The sequence below is a fragment of the Pseudopipra pipra genome, chromosome 6, assembly GCF_036250125.1.
Source record: "Pseudopipra pipra isolate bDixPip1 chromosome 6, bDixPip1.hap1, whole genome shotgun sequence".
Lineage (NCBI taxonomy): Eukaryota > Metazoa > Chordata > Aves > Passeriformes > Pipridae > Pseudopipra > Pseudopipra pipra.
This window is the reverse complement of record NC_087554.1, coordinates 3,170,625-3,192,870: the sequence shown is the minus strand read 5'-3', so window position 1 is coordinate 3,192,870 and position 22,246 is coordinate 3,170,625. Positions and strand designations below refer to the sequence as shown.

The 22,246-nt window shown below is 47.8% G+C and overlaps 1 protein-coding gene across 1 annotated transcript in view; it reads right to left on the bottom strand.

Moving 5' to 3' along the window:
* The window catches only part of LOC135416544 (basic proline-rich protein-like), a 30,123-nt gene that overhangs the window by 3,097 nt on the left and 4,780 nt on the right, over positions 1–22,246 (bottom strand). The gene's annotated exons all lie outside the window — the stretch shown is intronic.

Sequence of the window (22,246 nt, the reverse complement as noted above, 5' to 3'; positions counted from 1 at the left end):
TGGTGCCAGACAGTGCCCCAGGCTGCAGGACCCTTTTCTGCTCTCTGCGGTCCGAGCTACCCGAGGTGACTTCTGCAAACACTCACGGGGCTTTTAAAAGAATTGGAAAAGGCATTTTAGAGAGAGATGATTTATTTTTCAGCTAAGGCCTTACCCAACCAGGAAGCAGGGGAACTTCTGGGACGTAATCAGTCAATGTGGAGCACTCATGGGGCTTTCATGAGAGTGGAAAAGGCCTTTTAGTGAATTATAACTTATTTTTCAGCAAAGGCCTTTTCTAGCTCAGGGTAGGGCTTTTCCCAGTTATCCTCTTACCAGTCTACTTTTCTCCTTTCTGTATTCTCAGCTATGGGAAATAACATGGGGGAAACTCAGAAGGACTGTACGGGGAGAAGCCTGACAAAATGATTTCCCTCATTATGATCTGGAAAGGAAACAGTGACCCATTTTTCCAAAAGCAATATTAAAAAAGGCAGAGGAATGTGACATGAGTGATACAAAATGAGACATCTTTGGGTTAAAGAGTCACTATTTCAAACCACCCAGCTACTTCCCCATGTTTGCAATTGCCCCCAAGAGCCGGACAAAAGCCATGAAGAGGTGCATGCTTTGGTATGACAAATTCTCCTGTGCAAGCAGGGTCCAGGAGGAGCGTTGTTCTCGTGAGGTTTACAAAACAAAAAAAAAAAAAAGGAAAATAGATCAAAAACCAGCTATGAAATAAAACTGGGGCAAAACCATCCCAAACCACGAAAAACTAAGTCCCCTGCCAGCGAGCGCAGCTGCGTTACCCCGAAGGAGAGCCTTCTTTCTGGTGTGGGAGTCTCAGCCTGTTCCCAGCTCTGGGATCTGCGTTTCCAGGCTCCAAGCCCTTCTCTGGGGAAGGGGTGCAGCCTCCCCAGCCGGCAGGCCATCAGCTAAACTCACCACTGCCTCGGGCTCCTGTTCACAGCCCGCTTGCCTTTAATATCGACATGCTCACACTTGGCGGTATTACTCGGAGCTTTGGGTCTGATGATCATATTTATATGGCTGACACCCAGACCTACTTGCCTATTCCTGCGGATTCCCGTGAAGTGCTGTCATGGCTTATTACCTGTCTATCTGCCTTCAAGCCTGGGTGACTTTTAATTTTTTTGAAGCTTAATGCTGGGAAAACAGAATCGTTTCAGATTGGTTCAGTTCACCTCCCGGATGTATGGATTTATGGGGTATAACAGTGTAGCGCACACAGCTTAGGAGATGGTTTCACTGTGAGGCTCTTAAAAAATGACCTTATTTTGTATGAAATAAACCTTTTCAGGAGTGTGTCAGCAAGAGGAGAGAAGAGAAAATGTCTTCCTCGGCTTTCGGAAACTTCCACAGCCTTTGCTCCGTGTTGCTTGCCAGGCTGAGGAGCCCTTGTTCATGCCTCGGTCTAATCCAGAGTTGTGTATCAGAGCTCAGTGATAATTGGAAACTCTTCTCACTCCAGCATTTTCAGCTGTTGTAAAAGTCTGCAGCTAATGTCATAACAAGAATTAAACTGTCTCATCGTATTACACCCATCTTAGCTGACTTCGCTGCCTATTAAGGTGACAGCGCATTGATTTAAAATTTGTGTTAATTGTTTACCCCTTCTTGCAGAGGCTTTCTTGGGGGTTTTGTAGCAACCTGCAGGCTGTAGCTGTGGATTATCTTTGTGTTCAGCTTTATATGGACTTAAAAAAAAGTCCTTTGTCTGGATCACACCATGTAATACCTCAGCCCGTGGACTTCTTTGGCACGTATATTCCCTGCATGGGTCACTTTTAAAAATAAGCTAGTGGACAAGGTATAACTGGCCTTCATATTACAAGACTTTAAGAAGGTTTTTTTCCCCCTCTCTGATATTTATTTGTATTTGCTTTTTTCAATTTTTCTGGCTACTGATAGCAGGGGTGTTTTTTCAGATAAAGGTATCACTGCCTACAACAATTTCTGCTTTATGGGTTTAACAAAGAAAATACTACCTACCAAAACAGACCTTACAGCCCATCATCCTAAGACTTCAAACTTTTGGGCTGAATAAGTCTGTCCCTGTGTAAGCCCGTGGTAACAAATTTTTTACCCGGAGCTGAGAATGAAATTTATTTTCTGTCATATGCTATCTCTGGCACAAAATGAGCATCACCTCAACAGGAATTTGGTATGCTCCGTGATTGCAAGGCTGGAAAATAGGAGACATTCTCTTTCTTTTTCATGATCTACTTCTCCAAATGCATAAACAGTGTATTTCTCCATGGATATTTGAAAAAAAAAAATCTTTCATTGTCTCTGAGACTATGAGGTTTTTTCCCCCACTTCAACACGAGCTGAAACATTTCTTTCTGCTCCACTTTGTTGTGCTTTCTCTCACTGGAGCAGCTACTTAATGGGAAATGGTAAGATGTAAATTTGTCTTAACAAAAAAAATCTTACTTAAGGGAAAAAGGTAAGTAATCAAGTAAATAATAAATATTTATTTGAGATCAAAATATCTTTGACACCATCAACTTTTTGTCTCAGGTGTCAGGGACTTTGGAGCAGACCTTGGACTCATTCTGGGAATGTGACCTTAACCAATGGACATATTCCTGAGGAGACCCACTCTGCCTTCCCCTGGCAAGAAGTGCTAATCACATAACCAGCCTTTCCCTTGGCCCATCTCCCACTGGGTCTTTTTTTGCTTTTTAGTTAAAAAAAAAGAGCTTGTGCATGAGCTGCAGCCGGATTTTACAATTCTCCAGCGGCCAGTACATTTTACACAGTTTATAGCTTATTAACATGATTGCGAATTGCAAAACTATTCCCGGTTATTTGAGTTCCCAGCGTTTGTTCCCAGGGAAAACCAAAGCCTCCCAGCTGCCATTAGAGAGCACTTCATTAGAAAACAACATTCACTATTTATATTTTGAGCAGAAAGTGCCACTCACTTGTATGAATAAAGCATGTGCTTTCCCAGGCCGTTGCTGGCTGTTCCCTGCACATCAGCGGCCTCGGCCAGCTCCGGCACCCACACCTGGCAGTGCCTTGAAAACGGAGAGGGATGTTCTGTAACAGCTCCAGCAACAAGTCCGGCTGTGGGATGGCACCCTGGGCCACCGGGTGCTCTCCCATTAAAGCAGAGCCAGGGAGGTTGTCTATATTTAACGTGAACTTTTCTGCCTTTGAACAGAGCGTTGCTCGGCGCACGATAACTGCGCTTTAAAAGCCTTTTGTTTTGCTCCTGTTTTGATGAACTTCTTTCCCTTTGATGTTCATCTGAGGTTTAATAGCGATAAAGCAAGCACAATGGTTAGATTGTGGAGGGGGAAAAGGTGCTGGGAGAGCACAATGCAGCGCATTATCCGCTGGCTCCCCTGTGCCGCCCGCTTGGCAGGCGGCAGGGAGAGGGAACCAGGGTGGCAGCCGGGGCATCCTGCTGGCTCCCGCTGAAGTGACACCAAAACCAGGCTCAGAGCAGAGGATCAGGCACAGCCAGGCCCCGGGAAGGGCTCACTGCTGCCAGCAGCCAGCCCGCAGCACCTTCTTGCAGCTGTGGATGCCACAGGGATGCGGTGTGGGGTCAGTCCCAGTTTGTGGCATCCTCCCCCGAGGCCTCCTCCAACCTCAGGGAGCGATGGCTGGCTGCAGTGTGTGGCCCTACATGAGTGGGATGCATCCCAGCTCCCTCACTGCTCATCAACATCCCGTATCAGCATCCCATGTCAGCCTCTCCCACATCTGCTCTGCCCCTAGCACAGGAAGGTGAGAGTTTGAGGAAACCCCCTGGGGTAGCGCTCCAGCACAAATGCCAGCCTCTTCCCAAGCTGCCAGCGACCTCGGCTCTGACAGGTTTTCAAGAGCCAGGTGGTACTTGCTGTTGTTTGGGGTCTGGCTCCCACAGCCTTCTGTGGGCAGCTTGGTTTTCCTTCAGATATACATTTCCAGTCCATCTGACTGGAAAGGAAATCCCCAAAAGCAGGAGACAGAGGGAACCCCTAAATGTGCTATTTTTATAGTCTTTCCACAATTTTGTGAAAGGCACTGATGAACCACTTCAGAAGGCAAGACGGGGCAGCAGGGCCAGCAGCCACCATGGCCAGTCCAGACAGCAATGTGCCCACAGGCCAGTGCTTACCTGAGCCCATTTCTCCCTGCCCAGACCCTCTGCAGGTTTGAATCAGCACCGTCCTGGCTTAAGCCTCTTTACAAATTATTTGTGCCTATTAACTCCTGGCACCACCCTCTTGTTCCCTGTCCGGTGACATCTCCCAGCAGCCAAGGCTGGTGCTGCCTGCCCAGCTGTCACCTTGCAGAGGTGCCCTGTGGCGCCCAGGAGCTCCCAGGGAAAGGGCAGTGCCCAGGCTGCACCCCCATGCCCAGAGGGGCTGGCAGACCGAGGTGACCTGGTGACACCTCTGTGACTCAGGTATCGCTCTTTCCCCCTCCCTGCCCCAGCCCTGCCCCTGGGCAGCTGCTGCTCTCAACCACGTCATGGCACATGCCATCCCTGGTCACATCTCGGGACATGCCAACCCGGGGCACATCTTGGAACAAATCTACCCCGGTCACACCCTGTCCCCACGAGGCTGGGGTGCGGATTCTGCCCCCTCCCAGGCTGGGTGCATCCCCTGAGCCACCTTGCATCCCAGACCCCACTTCAGCCACCACAATCCCAAACCCCTGACAGGGGGCACCATGTGTATTTGGGATATTTTTGTGCAGCATCAACAGGGTGAGTCATTTTCTGTGAAGGCCCTCAGCACTGGGTAGCCTCAAGCACCTTTTCCCAGGAATGACTGAGGTGGCTTCTGTAGTTTTGTGGGGACTTACAAGGACACGTGTCTGTCTTGTCCGAGCTGTCCTACTGTCTGCAGACAACCTGCTGTGCAAAATAAGGACAGAGTCCTAATGAACTCATACATAATCTCATTTCTCCTTAGATGGCCTCTGCCACCAACAGCTGTCTCTGAATAGGTGGGGGTTTTTTTAAAGAAAATTATATATAGACCTTCTGCAAATATAATTTCTTACCTGACAACAAGTTTGAGGGTTTTTAAGTATTCTTTGAGTTGCCAATTTTGGGGATGGCTCATTGTCTGTATTTTTGCTTAGATTTTTAACCTTATTTTATGACATCTGCATTCACTGCTGCTCTGACCTACTTAGTGAAGTCAAAGATACTGAAGATTAAACTGAACGATCCACTTCAGTGCATACTTATAATTTCAGGGTTTTGACAGAATTCATTAGTTTCTAATGATAACTTCTTGCTGTTCAAACACTAGTTGTAAATTTGCGCTCAAAAAAAAATCTTATTTGCAAAATAAAACCATTCTGTTTACCTGAGAAGGAAAAATCTGCAAGTTCAAATAACTGAACTGCACCTGAAATGCACACAGGGCTTTTTAACAACACTGCTTATTAACCAATGCTAGTATCTGCCAGTGTAAACCCTGGTGTGCCACAGTCCCTGTAAAATTTAGCTTAACTGCAGCGAAAAAAATCCTTTTCTTTTTTTTTTTTTTTTTTTAAGGAACGCTTTCCACTGCATCCCCATTTCAAACCCAGAAAGCAAACAAGTTGTAGCAGACTTTCTCTTGCAAAATGAATTTGTCAAGCTCTGCTGCTTTTTGCTGAAGTGTAAGAAACGTAAATAAAAGCGATCTGAAAATTAAGAAGCTGGTTTCAGGACAGAGACCAGTGAGGATTTCCATGTGTATATTCACTATTCCTGAAATTGGAGGTGTGGGTACGTTTTCTCATTGCCAGAGGAAATCATTCACAAGTCTAAAACCTTCCAAGACTGATTCCCTTCCCTATTGCACTGTGCAGCTCATATTTTGATAATATTCCGGAGATACAAGTGAAAATAGGAAATAACTTGCAATTTTGAGATAGAATCTGGGCTCTTCCTTTTCTCCATTACTCTTTCATACAATATATTTTATATATATATATATATATATTTTTATATATACAAAGCCTCTGAAAATTGGGCACAAAGCCTCTGAAAATCAGGCACAAGTGTTTCAAGCAGGTCGTGGACACTGAACATTTACAAACACCTTCTCGTCTTGACACAAAAATACTTGGAGTGTAACCTTGTGTTTTCCTGGTAGCTGATGCCTTGTTTAGTGCTTGGGAGAGTATAGCTGTGCTATTTAACACCGTATTTTCCTGGCTTTTAATCCATGTTATGAACCTACCGCCAAAGAGCCTTTCAAAATGACTGCGACCATGCCACTAAGGTTTGGAAAGCAGTTGCTGCCAGTGTAATATTTCCCTGTATCTTTACCATTTATGCACAAGCTGGAAAACATTTTTTTGCTGGATCTGAGCTGCACTGAAGCAGCCTGTGTAAACTGCTGTTATTATTCAGTGGGCTCATGCTGCCGTGTGGGAACTTGCACGTCCAGTTTTCAGTGACCCCTTCAGACACAGGCACAGACCTGCTCTGCCACGATGCCAGCCCCCGATACACTTGAGGATATTTGTGGATATGCTTTGCTGGGCAATAAAATATAATTAAAAATGTGCAAAATGAGGGCGTGCAATGTTTTATTCCTGGAGGTAAAATCCACTTAGTAAAACTTCAGCGTTCTACCGAGTGAGAGGTTCGTGCTCAAAAATGCATTTCTGCAGTTTTTTCAATGAATTTCCTCAGGTGATTGATTTATAGATGGCTGAACGGTGGTAAATTACAGAGTGCACACAATCAACATAAATTAGTAGTACTAAGCAAGTGCCAGATACTCAGAGACTCTTTATTACTTTGGAGTATCTCATATCAGTAAAATAAAATTGTTTCACATAACATGAGGCAAAAGCCATTTGGAAAACAGCATATCCAACCTAACTGTAGCCAATTTATTTCTAAGCTCTGTAATGCAAGGGCTGCTTTGCTCTGTTGTTACCATAACCACGTATTCATCAGATGTGCTACACAAAGGTTTTTCTTATCCGAAAATCAGTTACATTTATGAATGTTGCTTTAAAATTAAAGCACAGACCCCTGAGCCTGCAAAGATTCAGCTGGACCCTGAACTCTGCATACAGCAAGGAAGCTCAGAACCCAGGCGAAATCCCTTGCAGAAGCACAAGAGGAACACTTTTAGGAGCAGGGTCTGTGGAAGTTCCACTCAAGGACCATCACCCCCTCCCAGTAAAAACTGTCTGTCTCAGGGACAAATTACGAAGAATTTGCCTTAAAGCCTGGCTGGGCCACCCTTGAGCTGCGGGTTTTGTCCCACACTCTCAGGCTGAGACGGGCAGGCAGTGCCTCATGTCCAAAACAAACCGAGCTGGATTTGTGAATCCGTGAAGAAGTGCCAGTCAGGAGTGCAGGAGGGTGGGCTGTAGGTGGCTTAGAGCTCATGGATGGCTCTGCATTTGTTACTTTGAGTCCTTTCCCCTCGAGGATTCTAGGCTCTGGAAAGTTTTCTGCCTTACAGAGATCTCGTCTTGCGTTGTAGGGGAAGGGCAAATCACACAAATAGGAGCTTGCTCATGGAGCTGCCCCCTCCTGCTAAACAGCATATTTCTGTCTGTGTTTGACTGCGTTTTTCTACCCCATCTCCTTCTGCTCTGCATAATCTGTCAATGTTAGGTTTGCTTTCATTACACATTACTCTCTCTTAACATCTATTCTTCCTCACTGATGGTTCCTCCCTTTACCACGGATTTTTTCAGCACTTTGGTTTGATTCAAACTGAAACAGCCAGAGTGGCATTTAAAAGTAGTGAATTCGGTTGTATCTATTTACTGTGAAGCACACTATTTGTATCAGCTTCATTCTTTGGGTATTTTTAAGGAAAATGTAACACTCCCTTAATTTTAGATCCTTTCTATATCTTACTTCAGGCATAGGCTCCAAGAGATGTGCATGTAGCACGGATGCTTAATTTACTCCCCCAAATATGCAACAAATATGGCTATGTGCAAAAAACATCATTAAGAGCATGCCTGAAGACCAGGGGAAAAAATCAATAAAGCTGCTGTGCATTCCTTATAACCTAAGAATTTCAACACCTATTCGTATGTCTGATCTTCTGTTGCACCCTCATGAACTCAAGAGCCTGGGACACACTTATTCATGGCTGCAAGCTGTGTGTGTGTGCACTAACAGTACAGCAGATTTTGAAACAACCATCTGAGGATGTTATGGTTGTTAGTCAAAATCAGCCAGTAAGGGGGAGATTTTTGTTTGAATAGGGGGATTCAGAATGTGACTCATAGAGAAATCACGCGGGGTACAGGGACTCCATGAGAAAAAAGCCTTAGAAAAACACACTATTGTCTGGAAAACCTGGACATGCAAGTGCAAAATCTGCAATATCTGAATCATATCTCTTCCCTGTTACCTGCAGACTGTGCAGACTGTGGATTGAGTAAGTGACATCTGCAGTAAAATATTGAGCAGCAGAGAGAGAAAGGGAAGGGCAATGGCTAAACTTCCACCAGCCTCGGAGAGACTAAGCTTTCCCCTGCACATCTTTTAAGTCTCTGATTTCCACATCTAGGTGTAAACCTGGCTTTGAGCTATGATGCACACTTCTGCCAGTCATGGTTAGTATTAATCACATATTATTTAGATCAATAAGGATCTCCCATGCATGTAGCACTTGCTGCTCTGTATCCTCCAACTCTTTGTAATTAACAATAACAGATCCAAAGAAATTTATACTCAGGCCACAAGCCCTTCACTCCCCAACCCCCCACTCTTACTGGTAGTGTAAATTCCTACAGCTCACAAAATATAACATAAAATATTACAGTCTTGAATTTTTTTAATGTCCTAATAGTCCCACTGATCTGGCTATTCATGGGATTTTTCACATCACACTATTTCGTATTAACTGTGTGCGTGTGTACCAGGAGAATTGAGTGGTGAAACGGTAGCATCAAATACTTGAAAATGTACATCTCCAGGAAAGACTGTCTCCCTGTCTACGCCCACACACACACTCTCTCTCTCAGATGTGTACATGTCTCTCCATCCCAGTGCTTGAATCAGCAGTGTATGGTCACTACTGCAGAAACATATGTGGCACAGCGATATCGTAATCAAATGTATGCTCAGACATGTGGCAGGAGGTAGCAGCAATTTACAGCCACATCGAATGCCATGGATTTGGCTTCCTTAAGAAGCATTTCTCACACCAGAAAATGCAATTACTGCTCCACTGTGCCTTCCCACATGGTGATCTGAAATGCTTCGGTAAATGAAGCAACCTGTCAATACTTTATCTATTGCAGATGAGACATCTACAGATAAGGATCAGTGTAATCCAGTCATTGATTTTAGGATTCTCAGTCCTCCAAGGGCTGTAACAAATCTATACATTGTCCCTGAGGGATGGGGTTTGCTTTTGTATTTCTGATTTCATTGGGGAAACCATGTAAAAGTTAATGTAAGCAGGGAGAGCTCTGCTGCTGCCCAGCTGGGGAGGCTCAGGTCCATGTGTGGGTCCTTCCAAACCCAACTATGGTGCATACCACTAATTAACAACCAGACAATTACAGACAGACAAACATCTTTTTTTTTTTTTCCCAAAGACAAGAAAAGGAGAACAGTTTCAATATTTGCCAGCTTTCCTGCTTTGCCCCAGATTTGCCTTGCTTTGGAATCCACTTGTACTGTACAAGCATAGCTACCATTTCTGGTGGGGTTTGGTGACCTGGGGATGTGAAGGAAGCATTTGGCTCTCAGTGCCAATCAGTAAATCTTGTTTGTAAGAATGGACATACAGAAAAATTCCTGTCCTGATGTATCTTCATCTGGAATTTACATGTGTGTGTTATTCCTTTGACATACTTGCCCCAAAGCAGGTTATAAACAGATAAATGTGTCCTTGTAATAAAAAGAGAGATTTTCTCTTTCTGAGAGGCCCAGGAATTTGAGGGGCCATGTCTGTAGGTGTGTGAAGGCACACACACATAGGGTCCTTCAAACATACACTTACACAAGGTTTTATGTAACTGAACTTCAATGCAGTGCAAATGTTTACAGGCAAAGGTTTGCAACTCACTGGCTGAGGACAACAGAGTAGTTTGCTAAAGAAAGAAGGGAAAAATTCTGAACAATGACCCAAACGTCTCAACGTTGAACTAATCAGAAAAGAAAGTTTAAAAGTATGAAGAAATGTTCAGATTTCAGCTAATCTGTAAGATTTAATGCACACACAGATGATGGAGGTATTTGGATATTACATGGAAAAGCCATGTAATAGATATAATAACCTGGGATTACTGAGAATTCCCACAAATAATAACCTGGGATTACTGAGAATTCCCACAAATACCCTGGATATTGTCATCGGGGACTATTTCTGTCATTCCAAATGCCACAGCACCTTCAGGTTTCCTCACTTATTGCAAGATGAATATATCAGTGTATATTCTTCTTTTACCCAAATTTTCTTCTACTCCCAAACCTAACTGGAAATAACATGCTGGCAGAGGTGCAGAATGGGCAGTTTTCCAGTCTCCAGGTAAAGCCTCCGGTATCTGATCCACCACGGATAATTTGCTACCACTGAGCAAGGTGCACCCCAAATACAACACAAACATGACTAACACAAACATCTAATGGGGACTGAACCACAAAATATTAGATGTGAAATTGCCATTCCCAGGAAAGCAATTGTCAGTGCTTTTGGGAAGTGTTAAATTTGCTTCTGTTATGCTTGGAGAGAGTACTTTCTCACCCTTTACTTGGTATGATGATATGTAATTGAGACAATCTGTCCCTAAAATTGGAGAAAAAATATAATATTCCACCAATACACATTTTAAAAACATGGCTTCACAAAGTGCATGGTAGCCTTACAGAAGGATTTTCTGGTCACTTAGACTGACCTGCAGAGCTGGACTTTGCTGCTGTGAATCACGCGGACGTTCCCAACTCATGACCCTCCGCAGACAACATCAGCTCGGAGCAGCTCCAAGGAATAGGCTCTTCTGCAGCACAAACATTATTGCATCTACTCTACACCTCTGAAACTGCTAGTTTATGCACCATCACTACTGCATGAAATACGACTCACACGTGAAGAGCGATCGCGGCGGTGAGAGGCGCTGTTAAAGACGCAGGCTCCTCCACACATCATCTGCTCTCTGCTCTCAGTCCCTACCCAACACACTGGGCAGAAACCCAGAAACACATAGCTCATTCACAAGACTGTGCGTTCTCCACACCAAACAGCTATAAGGACTCTCATTTTCCAAGAAAAAAGCTCAATTTTACACTATAATAGGGAAAAAATGTGCTTAGATCACAAAAGAATAGAAACGAAACCTGTGGTATTCAGTTATTGACATAAACGCCCTCATGCACTGTGTGAGCTGTGATTTCAGGCTAGTGACCATATCACGTGGACCTGGGAATTTGTCCATCACATCAGCAAGCTTTGGATCAGACCTGTGAAAGCCAGAGCTGTACATGTGGCTTTAACTTTATATCTGGCAAGGCTTGCGACTCGGAGAAAAGCACGCTTCACTTGCTTACTTGCTATGTAAACAAGTGCAGCCCACGTCACCAAAAAGGCTCTGAGATTTACCCAGCAGATCAGTGAAACATCTGTAGTCTTTCACATATTTCACAAAGAAACATTTGTCTGGTAACACGTTGCATCCTTTCTGAATGGCGACACATGGGGCCATAGGCAGAGCAGTCAAATCACAAGGAAACGAAGTATTATAAAAATCTAGATTCTATTTCTGTATAGTCTATACAGAGTATAAATATATTCTAAATATGGGTTTATTTAAATATATTTCTATTCCATGTATAATATAAATATAGAATATAAATATAAAATATAAATACAAAACATAGATATAAATATATTCATTGATTTAAATAAATAAATCTATATTCTATATTGTATCTGATCTAAAAGTGCTATTGCAATTTGGGGCAGAAGTTTTTGTTTGTTGATATGCAAATATGTACAAAAAGTTCTATATCAATAAGAACTATGAGCTTTTCAGAAGTATCTATAATCTTATATTGACCAATTACATTATATACATAGGTTTTCCTAGATAACATATGTAATTTGCACAGTAACATCCCTTCTAAGCCTGAAATTACTCTGCTTTTCTGATAATGGAATTTTGACATCAGGGTCACTTTCAGAAAGTGGGAAATGATAGCAAAATACAGGGTTAAAAATTGAACAAATAGAGGAATATTATGTTTGTTCATTTTGAAACAAAATAAGAATCTAAGAACTGAAATGTGTCGCACGTTGGTTTGTGTGACCATCCCTGCTGACACTGGGCAACCATAAATCACAGTATTACTGGAAGCTCCCAGTCAGCTGATTAAGAGGCACTCAAAGAGGTCTGTCCAAATAACCACCTTCTTGACACGAGGGCCACAAGAAGCCAAGAGAATCTGGTCGTGTTCCTCCACTACACGCAGGCTGAAATCCAGAAATTGGTCAGAAAATGGGTTTGCCATTCACAGGGGCCAGTGCTCCTCAGAAAGGGAAAAATGTGACACTATTAACAGAGGCTGTGTGAAAGTGTGAATGTGCAGCTGAGGTCGGGTGAAAGGGATGTTTGTGTCTGCCTTTGGTTTGTGCTGGGGCATCTTTGGGGTCTGAAGGCAGCTGGGCCAGGTCCTGTCCTACCCAGCTAAGCAGAGGCACAATGGAAACCAAGGCTGAGACAGGACAGTGAGAGCTTCACTTCTCGTGTCTGTGTGTGTGAGAGGGAAGGCAGAGACAGGGTACAACCCCAAGTGCATCCAGGCCGAACACTTGGGGTGCCCACGTGCTGCTCCCACGGGCAGTAAGGTTTTGGGGGTGTGGGTGCAAGAGATTGCAGGGGGAACTCCGAGCAGCCTCCTGCCCAAGGCCTCCTGTGCCCAATTTCACCCTCAAGAGGTGCTGAAGGCATCACAGGCTGTGTTGTGGCTTGAAGGGGAGACACCCCCCACGTTAAGGCCCTGTCTGGATTTTTGTTGTGCTTTTCCCACAGAAGTGGAGTTGGGAGAGGGGAAGACTAAACGTCCCAACTTAATTTCTTTTTAATGGTCTGATGGAGCGTCTGACATGTGAATCTTCCCTGTCCCCGCTCTCCAGCTTGACTTCAATGACGGCTTTTAACAAACAGCCTCCCCCAGACAGGGAAATTCTGCTACCTTGCCCAAACCTGCTCAAATACTTTGAGCTCCCAGTTCTCCATTTAGCACAGGGTTTTGGCAAAATGCAGGAGAGGCGCATTCTTTGAACTGGAGGTAGACTTAAAAACAGCCCCTTGATCATCACTGATGTCTTTATCCACTGAACCAGAACTGGGTTTTATAAAACCTTACCCCCATAGTCTCTTGATCTCCTCCCGACGTGCCAGCCAGCCCCTGCAAACCAGGTCATTTTAGAAGAGTTCATGCGCCTGTATTCCTGCAGCCCTGCAATATGCATTACAAGTAGCTTATCCGGGGCCATCAGTGACCACAGATTAGCGGGGCGATATTCCCTCTGGAAATCTTTGAGCCTGTCCTGCCTTCCCTCATTACAGAGGCTATCGGGTCTGCATTGCTTTGCATCCGCTAACCGAGGGGGCTTTGCATAAACTCCTCTTGGGGTTTCGGAGTTTTGCCTCTGAGCAGATCGTGGGCAAACCGGGATGCTCATTTCCAGCGCCTGTCGGGGAAGGGGAGCCCTGCTGCAGCGCCCGGGTGCCCTGCCATCCCCAGGCCGGGCCTGGCTGCCAGGACAGGGTGGGCTCCAGCCGAGAGCGCCCAGCACCGGGGCCTTGCTGCTTGTGACTTCTCAATGCCAAGTCCTAACTGGGAATTAAAAGCCTGTCCCCTCCTAGTCTTCAGGGGTAAATTTCAGAGGCTCCAACGCTTGATAATTAAGAAGTTCTGTCGTTCCCCTTGCTGTTGCAATGGCTGTGGTATTTTTAAAGCTTTTTATTAAAAATTAATTTCTTTATTTTGTTGGAGACCCATCACTCAGTCACGTGGCTCCCTGTCATGTTTCTATCCTTCCTACTCATATTCGAGTTATGCCATCAAGCTAATATATTGTGACTGCTCTTCTCTCTTGTGACAAAGCCTTGCAGCTGCCTCCAAATCAATAGATGTCAAAGAAATATGAAAACAATCATGACAGAGAACTTAAATCCTGGCTAGAGTCTGCATAATAAAAAATGTGCTTCTGTTCTCAAGGCAGCGGATTAATTTATCCTAAAGTTTAGTCAAATTTTATTCCAGTACCTTTTTCCCAGCAGATAGAGCTACATCTGTTGGGTTTGTAATGTAATTTGTAATTACTGCCCTTCATGTGGTCCAATGCCTTGAACCATCTTTAATTAAAAGCATAATTAAGGGAAGATCTAAAGGAAGACAATTACCAGATGGTCTTTTTTTTAGAAACAGTTAGTTGCATTGAGGATGTGTCCTGGTCCATTTCTGACTTGGATTAAAAGGCAGGATGCCTCCCACACAATCTGCGAGGTGAGAGGCTGAAAAGGGGCTCAGACATCCCGGGCAGCGCCACAACCAATAACTGCGAGAGAGGCTGGGGACAGCCAGGGGGAGACTGGGGGGGACCCTGGGACAGAGGGTCGCCCTGGCTCCATCCCATTTCCCCGGGTGGGTGAGCCCTGCTGCTCTGCTCCAGCGCAAAGCTCTGGCAAAACCCACCTAAGTCACACCCCGCATCACCAGGGACACCCTACATCTTCTGGGGAACATTGGTGAAAATAGTAATAAATCATAATTATGATAGTAATAGTGATATTGTAGCCGTAATAATAACAATAATAATTTTTAAACCCCACGGGGATTGAGTCCCAGAAGAGCTTCCAAAAATGAATTATCGCCTTTACCCCGGGTGGGACAGACCCTGATGGCGTTCGCCGTGCCTGCCCAGCCTTTGCTCATCACCGGAGGCGGTTGTGGGAGGCGGGTTTAGCCAAAATTTCCTCTCAGGCTGCAGCAGCCACCCCGGCCTCGCTGGGCTTAGTCTGGGGATCCCTCCTTGCCTTTTGGGGTACTCTCCTTCCGAAAGATTCCCTGCACCCCGCATCTGGAAGTTTCAGAGACAATTACTAAAGGAGAAAGGGCAGGAGGGGATAGGAAATAACCTCGAAAATATGAATAATGCAACAAAGTGCAGAATTATGTGTGAGCACAAAATTTCTAGGGGAAGCTAGGCATAAAAAAAAAACGGGGAGAGAAAAAGAAAAAGGGAAACCTCGAGCAGTGGTGTAATGTAAATTAAATTTTTACTGTATTACTAAGATTTCATTATTTGACTGTTCCTACTCAAAGTAAGGCAGCAATGAATTGTAATCATTTCAATTATCTTCAAGATAGTTTCTTTAGGACACAAGTTGTCAGAGATAAAAAAGTACATTCTTGCTGCTCCATGGGTCCATTTTCCAGACGGTTTGTCGTTCTTGCTGCATGATTTAGTCGGGGCTTTTTTTTTTATTTGCATACTCCGGCTCTCCCGCACGCCCTCCGCCTGGGCGCGGACCCCCTCCCTCCCCACGCGGAGCGGCTGCGCAGCGCTCCGCGCCCGCGGAGCCGGCGGGGCTGACCCTGCCCCGGCGCCCGCTTCGCCGCCATCCTCTTGAATTAACTTCGCACAAGAGCTTTTTTTTGGTTGGTTGGCTTTACCACTTTTTCCCTCTTATTTTTTGCGGCTCTCCCCGTCTCGCTTTCTTCCCCCTCCTCACCCCCCTTCCCTCCCTCTCTTCCTCCGTGGAATATTTCCTGACCCATTACTCTGATAAAGCAATAAACGCGGGGCGGGCGGCCCCGCACCTCGCCTGGCCGCGGGGCACCCGAAGCAGGATCCTCGTCCCCATCCCCGCAGCCCTGCAAATACTGTTTTCTCCCTGCTGATATGGGTTGATTTGCAAGTGAGAGCTGCTCTCCGCCGGGAAGGCGCTTAGGTCTCTTTAAGCGCAAACCAAATAACATTTAAATGCCTTTTTACTGCCGGGGCATTATTTATTTAAGTGGCCGTCGGAAATCACAGCAGCGCGGTTCCCGTTCCTCCCGGAATATTGTCCTTGCCGGTTTATTGGAGCGACTGGTGTAAAACAGGCTCTTTCGGAATAAAAGGGCGCGTTTCTCCCCATTATTCATATCTGCGGAGTCCCAGGCCTTTAGTACATTAAAAAAGCTTCAAAAGGACAATTCGCCATCCACAGATATTATATTTGTGAAATGTCCTTTTGTCGAAGCTTTTAACACCTTCTTATAACGAATCATTTGTTCTTTTCTTTTTAATTTTGATAGACAATTAGCCATCAAATATACACCAGTTGACTGTAACCGAGCATTAAACTAGCCTTTATTTAACGCTAATTTAGCATAGCTGCTTTGTTTAACTTTGCCATACAAGAACCAGGTTTTGTAGCAAAAAATAGGTGTAATTTTATGTGGGGCTTCATTTCTTTTGGCCCTCTGCACAGCAAGCCCTCTCCTCTTTGTAACCCATTCTGCTGGGCAGAAACACCATTTCGGAGTGCCTAGCACCTGGAGTCTGGAAAAAATTAGCATTGATATAGATTTAGTTGAAATGTAATCTCTTAAATCTGTCCAAGATTCGGGGAGATAATTACACTTTCACTGAATTGACAGAGGTCAGCGTCTCTGTGGACCTGAGGAGTTGATTTACTAACAATAGTGTTACATAAAAAATGGTGTTTGAGATTATAATGTTAATAGATGCAGTCACTGGGGAAAGCAGGCAGGCTACAACTAATTCGATGGAACTTGGTTTTTGCTTTACAAGGTTTCGAATCACTTGCAGCATTTAATTTAGAGGAATGAGTTTGCCAGTAATTACAGCAAATGGAAAGGTCGCCTTGGAATATTAGTTATTTTTTGCCAACTTGGGACTCGGGGGTTTGTGGGGAGGGTCCTTTTTCTCTGCCCCCGGCGATGGCCGAGAGAGCCGCGGTGCTGCATCTCCTGCACTTCTACCGCTGGTCACCTCGGGCCCAGTAAAAACCCGCTCAGACAAAAGAAACAGGGGTAAAAAATATTTGTGTAAGCACTGGAGTAGCCCCTCGCGTGGGACCCGACAGTTTTCTGCGAGAGTCAGGATTTCTTTCTGCTCCTGGGAGATGCTCTCCTGGACGGGCCAGGTCAGCACCTCCTCGGGCAAAGTGCACCACGTCCTGGGGGAAAATGCTCCGCAGTTTCGTTTGTATTTTGGGGGGTCGCGACAGGAGTGAGGGGCTTGGGGCCGTGCTCCGGTGAGCCCGCTCCCGCCTCCCACTGGGCAGAGTTTACCCAGTGACAACCTGGCGGGGACCAGATGGCCCAAATCCGGACACTGCCCCGCCAGCCCCTCCAGGTCACGCTGCCTCTTTGTGCACCCTGCAAAGCCCAGCCCAAGCCCAAGCCCTTGTGCCACGACGTGCCCTGTGTGTCGTGACCCTCCACACCCCGAAGGAAACGTTCCCCACTTCGGCAGGACCTCGGCTTTTTTCCCGCAGGGACACAGGGAGGGCCCTGCTGGGGAGTCACGAGTGGCCAAGGGGAGCCGAGGGACGGGGTGTCCCTCGAAGGAGCGGAGCTGGTGCCGGGTGTGGGTCCCCTCTCCGGTCCCTCCAGGGGGTCCCACGGGGCTGCTCCCTCCCGCTCCCGGAGGGGTCCCTGCAGACCCGACGGGCAGCGGAGGTGGAGAGCCCACCCTGCCCGGCCCTGTCCGCGCCCGCGGGCCCGGCGCTGGGAGCCCGGCGCTGCCCGCGCTGCGCGGGCGCGGAGGGGCGCGGCAGCCCCTGCCCCGCATCCATCCCCCGCCGAGCATCGCCACCGGGGAGCCGTAAATCCAAACCGATGCCCTGCAGGACACACCGCGCTCTGTATCCCGGGCCGGGCGGGCGGCGGCTCATCACCGGGGAGCCCCGCACACCTCGAGGGGATGCGCTACCTGCGCCGGGCACTCCGCTCCGGCCCCTCCGCGCCTCGGCCGGGTTGGGGCACGGACAAAGGCGGGCGGGAGCGTCCCATCCGCTCGTCCCCCGGGCTCGTCCCGCTGCCCCGGCAGGGCCGTGCCCGTGCTCGCGGGTGGGGGCGGCGGGGCGGCTCCCGGGGCCGCGGCTCCGGTGAGCGCCGGCAGCCGGGGCAGCGCCGGCTCCGCAGCCTCCACCGCCCTTCCGTCCCTGCCTGTTTATATTTTAAGTCCACCCCGATCTTATATGTAACAGCAATATATATGTTAATTGAAAACTTCTGAATTTAAAAAGGTTGTGACAAGTTATAATTTGTCTTGTCAATGTCTGGAATCCTTGTTTAGCTCTTTAGTTGTGTCTGCTGTTCGTGCCTGTCAGATAACAGCTTGCCTAACACGCTGCCTTCCTCTCTTATGGCACGGAAATGACAAATGTGCTGTTTTATCCATACAATTTATTTCATTATTGTTGCCAGCACGAAGCATCACAATCAATCATAAGGAAGTCCAGTTGGCAGGTGTCAATCTTGGTATGTTTTTGTACGTCTCAGTCTATATTTAATCCAATTACAAGGGTCATGGAGTAAGTGCAAATCCCCTTGTTACAACTCACATCTTATTCAAGATTTAAAGTAAAAAGTCAACTTGATCACATGGGCGCTTTGGGGGTCCTCCGATACCTTTTGATATGTCGTTCCCCCCTCCCAAATTATGCAGAGATAGCGTTTTATCAAAGAGTTATAGCGGGTCGGTTAGGGTTTGGGGATTTTTTTTTTCCCTGAGTGTTTGTGTGCAAATGAAGTATCTTGTTATTTTGCTAAAGAAGAGGGAGGCTTTAATGATGGGAGATCTTTCCGCTCATTGCCCTTTCAAATACAATTGTAGATCGAACTCAGCCTTGTCACGTTGAGGAAAAGTGAATTTCTAACATCCAGGACGTGCCTGTCGACTTTCAGCGAATTGCATCCAATCACCCCCAGGGAATTCAGCTAATGTCTCAGTCTAAACCGGGATGAGGGGAGAAAAACAAATCAAACATTGTCCGGAGTCACGCTTATTATGAAAATGTTTTAAAGGATAGAGAAGGGAAATAATTCAAGACAGCCCAGAATAAAGTTTTCGACAAATTAATAGCATTAGGAGTCTTCAGGGGAAAAGAAAAAAAAAAAAAAAAAAAAGAGAGAGATTGAGAGAGAAAGCCCAGCTACAAAGCTAAGGTATAAAGAAATGATTTATAGCTATACTTTTCTTTTTCTAAGCAAGAAGCATTTTTTTTTTTAATCTTGATTTTTTTTTCTTTTTGGATGAGAAACAAGGTTACGGCATTGAAAATAATAGTCTTATTATACAGTCGGCTACGGTGGGATTCTTCAAGAGGGAAAATGTTATCTTTCTGCTAAATTTCTGTCTTTAGGACGCTTCAGTTCACAGAAGTTTCTTGCAGCATCTTAAATTAAAGCCCCCAAACACACGCTCCCGCACACTAATCCCGCTTGTTACAACAAGTTTCCAGCTCGCCAAGGGTTCACAGAGTGGGGTGCCCATGTCAGGCGGCTCAGCCCGCTCTGGGCAAATGCTCAGGAGAAGGGAAGGTGCAACCGTTTACCAGGTCGCAGGAGAGCCTCGCAGGCTGCCAGCCGCACAACAGCCGGAAAGCTCTCCCAACTTTATATGCCAGCACACAAAAAGCCATTTCAATAATAACTCAGGTATTTTTTATTCGAAGAGATGGAGCTATTCAGTTTCTATCAAACTACGAGAGGGCTGAGCCGACAGGACGAGAGGATTTAAAAAAAAAAAAAAAGAAAACCAACAAACCCAACAATACAAAACAAGAGCAAAATTACATTCCTGCACCAAGGTTTAAACGCAATCCTGGGGGCAAAAGAGAAATGTTAGACAAGCAAAGAAACGTGTGGGGGAAATAAAAAGAAAATATTTAAAAACACATACCTTGGACAAGGGCAAAATATCCCAGCTAAAATGCTAGTCAAGAGCCTTTTTCCTTGAAAGCCAAAACCACGTTTCTATCGCAATATTTTTCCTGTTCTAGAGCTTTTCCTTTGGTTTTTACCGTTTATTGTAGCTAGTCTTGGACCCTGCAGCCTGTGCAATGCCACAGTAAACAAATTGTTCTGATGTGCTTATTATTATTGCTCAAGTTCTGCTTGGATAGAGAATTAAAGCTCATTATTACAGTGTGTGTTGAGAATTGCTCAATCTATGTGAACACGGGGGTTTGGGGCATCCTCGGGAAAAGGAAAAAAAAAAAAAAGGAAAAAAAGAAAAAAAACCACACAACTTCGGAACGCAATGTAAATCAAATATGTATAACGCTTATAAATTTGTAACACGTTGCCGTGCCCCTGTTCCTCTCCCCTGCCCGGGCGCGGCGACGCCCGCACCGAGCCCACTCCCCTCCGCACCCGCGGGGCTCCGCTCCGCGCTGCACCGCGGAGCATCCTCCGTCCTCCGCGGCTCGGGAAAGGCTGCGGACCCGGCCGTGACAGAAGCAAAAATTAACGGGGACACACACACAGGCGGGGGGGGGACACTTTGCTGGCCCGTTCCCCCGGCACCGCTCCCTGCCCGAGCCTGCCCGGCGGGGCGCGGGGGCTCCGCAGGGTTGCGCGGCGGGGGGCGGCCCTTGGGCACCCCCTCCTCGGTCCGGGGGTGACACCGGGCCTGCCCGGGGGCGCCCCCGCCGCCGAGCGGAGTTTCCCGAGGCAGCGCCCGGCAGGGAGAGGCGGCCGGCCCGGCCCGCCGCCCCCGGGGTCCCGCCTGCCTCTGAGCGCAGCCTTTGCAGGGTTTTTTTTCCACTATTCTTTATTATTATCCTTTTTTTTTTTTTTTTTTAGGCGATCTCCCAGCCAAATACGGACTCTGTTCCCGTCGCTCCCCCACTTTCCTGCCTCGCTTCCCTCTCCCTGTCTCTATTTTTTTTTTTTTTAGGAGATAAAAAGGCAAACAGAGCGCTCTGGCGCTGGCGAGGGGCTGTTTGCCTGCCTCCGCCGAGGCCTGGCCAAGCAGACTTGGCTTCACGCCTGAGCAGTTTCTGGAGAGCGGCGCGCTGGAGAGCAGGGGAGGCAGCACCTGGCCCTGCTTTAGGAGCCATCTCCTTTTATTGACAGCCAGATAAGCAGGCGGGAGCCGTGGTGTTTCCAACGCTTCCCTGGAGGACCCTGCCGGGTTGCAGGGAGCCGCAAGCCCCTTAATGGCAGCGGCTCCAAACGCGCCGCGAAACCCCTTCCTGGCAGCACCCCCGGAGCCGTCGCTACCTGCCAACGCGGCCTGGCCGTGTAAGGGACAGGGTCACCCGGGATCCAGGCAGGCTCCCCGGGATTCCTGCCCCGGGGGGTCCCGCCTGACCCCGGCCCGCAGAGCCGGAGCAGGGGCCGGGGCCGGGCGAGTACCCCCGCACTCCTCAAAGCGCTCTCCCCGCACCCCCCGCCACAGCCCGCTCCTAATGGATCCGGCGGCCCCCGCCTCATCCCGGGCGGGCGGCAGGTTCATGAAACATTTAAGTGCAGTTCAATAAAACTATCGGCTGCGGGGGGGCCCTCTTTGCTGATGAATTATTTACCCTGACAAGTGTGTGCAAATAACGGGCCTCTCTCCCTCCCTCTCTAATGGGAGAGGGTGCGGACAGGGAGCCCGGGCAGGACCCGCAGGGCCCCGGATCACCCGCAGAGGCTGCCAGGGCGCAGGGAGGCTGCCGGAGCGGCCCACGCGTGTCCCGCCCGTCCCGCGGCCTGTCCCTAGGTCTCGCAGGGTCCGGCGTCTCGTTCCAGCAGGAGACCTGCGGGCGAGCTGGAGGGCCACAGCGTTTCCCAGGAGCCACAGGGTTGGGTCAGGTTTTGCGGGGCCTCTTTACCCGCACAAGAGCGTCCCTCCTTCGCAGCGCCTTTCAGAGGGGAAGAAGCCAAACCTCAGCCCAAACCTCGACCTGAGAGGCCGGGGATAGGCCCGGCTGCCGGCGGTGCTGCGGCTGGGGCGAGCCGTCGGGCCGCAGCCCCCGGTTGCTGGTGGGCAGCGGGAGGAGGCAGCGACCCCGCCGCTGCCCGAGGGAGCCTCCGGTCCAAGGGAGTCCCGTCCGACGGCCGAGCCCCGGCGCGGAGCCCCGGGCAGAGCGGGACCCCGGGCGGGGCCGTGCCGTGCAGGGCCGTGCCCGCCGACGGGGCGGGCGGTGTCCGGGCTCGCGCCGTTCGCGCTCGTGTCGCCCAAAATGTCTCATTAGCGAACTACTGTCCGCCGTGACGTCACCGGGGCGGCCCAGCCAATGGGGGGAGGCGCTGGCGTCGATATTAAGGGAAAGTTAGTGCAAAGGC